Below are 5253 nucleotides of genomic sequence, written 5' to 3' on the forward strand. Positions count from 1 at the left end.
AGAAGCCCTAGCCTCAAAAGCGGCAATTACTAGGCCATATCGCATCCCATAATCTGTGGGATATCCCAACAAAAACATAAACAACCCAAATCAACCTAATTCTAGGGAAACTAACTATTATATTCAAACTTTCCTAATTTAGTCTATACACGTGTAAAACACATTCTCCCATAGTTCTAAAAGCTATGGCCAAAACTAATTGCATCATTGAATATTGTCGTTTGATCCTTTTAAAAGATTAATTGTTTGTAACTTCTACTTCATTTTAGGTGCATCCATCACCTGCTTTGAAACGAGACGAGGAAGGAAAACTCCCATACTACATTTTGTACCACGAGCTCGTTGCAACTACACGCCCATACTTGCGTAATTTATGTTCTGTTGATATTAAGGTTGCGTTTGATACGAGAGTTTTAAAACTAGAACTATGATCCTAGTTCAAACCTTTGTTTGTTTGTAAAAAGTAATAAATGGTTCTTGAAAATCAAGGTTTAGTTTAGATAATTTTGGTTCAAGATTTGAATTATGATGTGATGTTTTAAATCAGAACTACTCTAAAAAATAAAACCACCCTCCCTTTGATTTTGGATTATTCAAACCTTTGATTCTGATTCCGGTTTCAAAACTATGATTTGGACCCCAAGTTCAAAACATAAATCATGATTCTAATTCTAAAATTAAAATCACCATGATTTAAATCTTCATACCAAACGCAACCTAAATGGGTGACTCTCATCATAAACAAGATCAATAGAGTCAATGTTAACAAATTAAGGTAAGTGGGTTTCTCTAAAGCAATTTGAAGGAGAGGTTAATTTTGTCCGCGGTTAGAGTTTAAGAACTTGGGCTTTTTTGTTTGTGTGCAGTGGTGGCGTCGCTCATGTTGAAGACGGGAAACTCTGATACTTGCCAAAGACAGATGCAGCCGCTGGAGCTCCGGATGATCGTGAAAATAGAATACAGGCGGCTAGGGAACGGTTTCTTGCTCGTAAAGGAAAGAAATAAGCTCATCCACGGTCCGTTGATACTTAATAAGCCTTTGCTGCTTCCTGTGAGTTATGAGCCTAGCCTGTCGTCAACAGAATTCAAGCTGAGGAGAAGTGGTCTGTGAGACTCTTATTAGTTTCGAATATCCATCAAACGGCAAAGTCTCATCCAATTGATCCAAAGGATAGAATCTGTTGAAGATGTTTCACATGTCATCAGCATTTAGCAAACCAATGACTTGGAAGTTTCGATGGAGGATTTATTATCATTGAGGCGTGGTGATTGGTGAGTTGAGACGTCATTGTCTTTGCGGGCTGCTAGGTTCTGCGCCAAATCCTAACGGGAAAACACAAAGCCCAATGGAGCCGTGCTAATGCCTATTTGCAGGCGAAGATTCTGTTTATGAAAAATTTTTCAGAGTTTTAAGATTTATCTCATCCATATGATTTATATTTCCTTTTTTTTTTCTTAGGGAATCCATAAGATTTATATTAGTTTTGTCGGCTTTAGTATTAAACAGACATAATTAGACATTTGACCAATGTCATTTTAACGAATCCAAACATAGTATTTCAGGTTGATAGATTTATTTTTATTTTTATTATTTTAGACGGTGAGATACTCATGAGATGTTATAAGAGTCAACCGTACATACTCAATGAAAGAAAGGTTAATTTGACGTCATCATCTTTCTTATTCCAAAGGAAAGATATGACATCCTTATTTAGGAAAAGAAAAAATCTAGTAAGCACGTATCCATAAAATATGCTTCTGAAATTTTATTATATGTTATATTTGTTATAAGTTATCATATATTTTAAACAAATTTGAGGGTAAGTCTATTCTTTTGTAAAAAGGAAACGCCAAGGAGCACCAAACGATGCAATAAACACAAAGGCAAACCATCGATTATTTTCATTTAATTTCTAGTTTATACTTTCAGACAATAAAAATAGTAGTATGAAATGTAATTATACTGCATAAAAACATTAAAAAGGAAACTGCTTATTGTTCAATGTGATGATATAGATACATTATAGTACTACTAACTAGTAGAAGGTGCAACACCCCTTTTGAGTCTACTCTTTTTATCAGACACAAAATGAGATTCTACACCTACCACCAAGGTTGGTTTCATGGTTTGAATCTCTGAATACTACAAATACATTTCTGTCTTCATTCCATGTCCATTTTAACATTGCAGGTATAGCCATTGTGCTATAGAAGAGCAAGCACTGAATGAGAGAAAAGAACAGAAAAGAGAATGGGGAGCTCTGCAGTTGCTATGGAGGACGTTCCTTCCGTTGACATAATGAGCGAACTCCTAGGCCGCTTCAAGTGCTCCTCCAAACCCGATAAGCATCTCATTCTCATCGGTATTACTTTTTTTGTCTTTTGAGAGATCGTTTATTGTTTGGCTTTTCTGAGGTTTGAATGATAAAAGGGTGTGTTTGATATGGCCATTCTGTAATGATAAGTAGCAGACAAAAAAGTATGTTGCTTTTCAGTATGGAATGTAGAGTTTGGGAAAATGGAATGTGTCTCCCTGTATTTTTCTTAGACTTTGACCCAAACACAATCTGTTCTATGGTCTTTAAAGTTTTTGGGTTTAGTCTCTTTGAAGGGAGAGCCTTATGCCTTAAAATAATACATCCAATTTAGCCAGTTAAATAACTGATATATACAGAAAACAATACATTGTGTGCTTAGTTTACAAGGAAAAATTGGTATCAAGTACAATATGCATTTTATGAGATACTAGATAAATGGCAGGCCCACCTGGTTCTGGAAAAGGTGCACAGTCTCCCATTATCAAGGAAGAGTATTGCTTGTGCCATTTAGCCACTGGTGACATGCTGAGAGCTGCTGTTGCTGCTAAATGCCTTTGATTCTATATCCTATCAAATTGGTTTGGCAGGGAAAACTTGTAACTGATGACTTGGTTGTTGGTATAATTGATGAAGCCATGAAAAAACCGTCATGTCAAAAAGGTTTTATCCTGGATGGTTTTCCAAGGACCGTTGCCCAAGCTCAAAAGGTCCCCTTATGCTTCCATAACTTTGTTTCCATTGCCTTGATGTGTTTCAGGCTTTTGCTCTTCTCAAAGTTGACTTCTCATGTGTTTCTTTTCATTGAATGACAGCTAGATGAGATCCTTGAAAAGCAAGGAGCCAAAGCCAAAATTGACAAGGTTCTCGATTTTGCAATTGATAATTCCATATTGGAGGAGAGGATCACCGGTCGATGGATACACAAAAGTTGCTGGTGTTGAAGATGTCAAGTTATAGTTCATAACCAGATAAGTTATGGACAAACTTGTCAAGTTATGGTTCATAGCCAAACAAGTTATGGACAAAAACCGGGAATAACTTGTCAAGTTATGGTTCATAACGGACAAGTTATGGACGAAAATAATAATCTGGCATATTTATTAACTTATGTAAACTATTGGCCTATTAATTTTAATTCATCTCAAGTCTTGGCCTATTTTCCTCTTTTTCTCCTATTTATAAAGTGAGGCAAGCATAGAATTTCATAAAGGAGTAAAACTACAAATTTTATCAGATCTCATGTATAAAACTAAAAAGAAAACAAATATCCAAATGGGGCAGCCGCCTACAGTCGACTACGTGGCTCTGCTCCTGATTATAGATTCTCTAGATTTACAATTTGATAGTCTCAATAATGTTAAAGTTGAAGCTTGAAGTGATAAACTGAACTAAGCTCATCAACTTGATATAGTTTTCGCGCTGAGTAATATTTCAGGACCAATCTACCAAGAAAGATCCTGAATCGAATCCATCTGAAATTTGTTTATGACATATGCTCTGATGATCCATAATCTATAAATGAGGTCCGTTTACAATCTCAATATTAAACTGCTAGAAAACTCTCGAGGCATGAATAAAACAATGGCATCAAAATTTTCCGTGCATCTTCTATTCAAGATTCTTACTTCCTTTCTGGCATTGGCTTAAGGTCACATGAGAGCCTCTAATTCAGCGAAAAGATGATACCGCAGAAGTTATCAAGTCCAGGCTTGAAGCATTTCACAGACAAACAGATGCGGCATGCCTAATTCTTTAAGCAGTAAGCAATTATACATGGTATTACAGTGACAATAGCAAACTGGACGGCATTCTCATCTAGCTGTTGTGAACTCACTTTTTTTTTTTTTTCCTTTTTATGCTGGAAATGAACTTTGCACCTGTTTAGATTGCATAATCTTTTTAACATTTGACAGTTGCATTTCTAGGCCTACTCATCAATTTTGCAACTCTGACTGATTTTAAATTATTCTAATAATTTGGCTTAGAAACATTTGTGCTTATGTTCTAAAAGAAGCAGGGATTTTAATTGCTCAAAAACATGATAGAAGTAGAAAAAGAAATAGGGTTAATCCAGGGGTACCACGATTAGTATTCTACCCACCTTTTTTGAGATCTTAGTTTCACCATTTTACATTCTCCGTTTGATGTTTGTTTATTTTTGCAAGTATTCTGATCTTTTTGTATGACTCTTTGAACTTCAGGTCATCAGTTCCTATGCCAAAAAGGGTGTACTTGCCCAATTGCACGCAGAGAAACCTCCAAAAGAGGTCACTACTAAAGTTCTGAAAGTCCTCTCATGAGGGGAATGCGTTATCCATGGAACGGATTTTATTACTGCCACTTCTTTTGCCATAACTTCATTTTTTTTCATGCAAGACATTGAGCTCCAGTTGGTTTTCCAACTTCCATAGTTATTTTCACTATGTATCAGAATAAATGTCAACAACAATCTTAGAATTTTGAGCCACATTTGATTGCATTTCATCAGTTTCCCAAGTTTACATACGATTGTATTGAAATATGAAAATGAGATGAAGCAAACTGAGATACGGATATCAAATTCATCCAATCATATGCTCTGTCTAGTTTCTGAGATGAAGAAGCACCTTAGTGAAAGGAAAACTAAAGGACTCAAAAAAATCGACCATCTCTGTCACTTTAATGAAATGAAATCTAACAGATCTAGAAAATGATACTTTTCATGAAATGTAAAAGAGTAGTTATATTTGCACTCAAAAAATTCATAGATATCCTCACTAATTGAGGTTCATTTCATCAATTCGGGTTTTCAATTCCAACTTTGCTACAGTTAAAACTCTCATAAAAACTCTCATAAAAAGTCACATCTAATTTTCTACTACAGTAAAAAGCTCTTATATAAAATTACATCTCAACTCGAATCCGCGAACTGAACGAAGCCTAATACTAATCTAAT

The 5253-nt window shown here is 35.3% G+C and overlaps 1 pseudogene; it reads left to right on the forward strand.

Moving 5' to 3' along the window:
• Positions 1 to 2251: 2251 nt before the first annotated feature.
• Positions 2252 to 4618, forward strand: LOC21394352 (annotated as a pseudogene).
• Positions 4619 to 5253: the final 635 nt, after the last annotated feature.

The sequence above is a fragment of the Morus notabilis genome, unplaced genomic scaffold (assembly GCF_000414095.1).
Source record: "Morus notabilis unplaced genomic scaffold, ASM41409v2 Scaffold1055, whole genome shotgun sequence".
In the NCBI taxonomy this organism is placed as follows: Eukaryota; Viridiplantae; Streptophyta; class Magnoliopsida; order Rosales; family Moraceae; genus Morus; species Morus notabilis.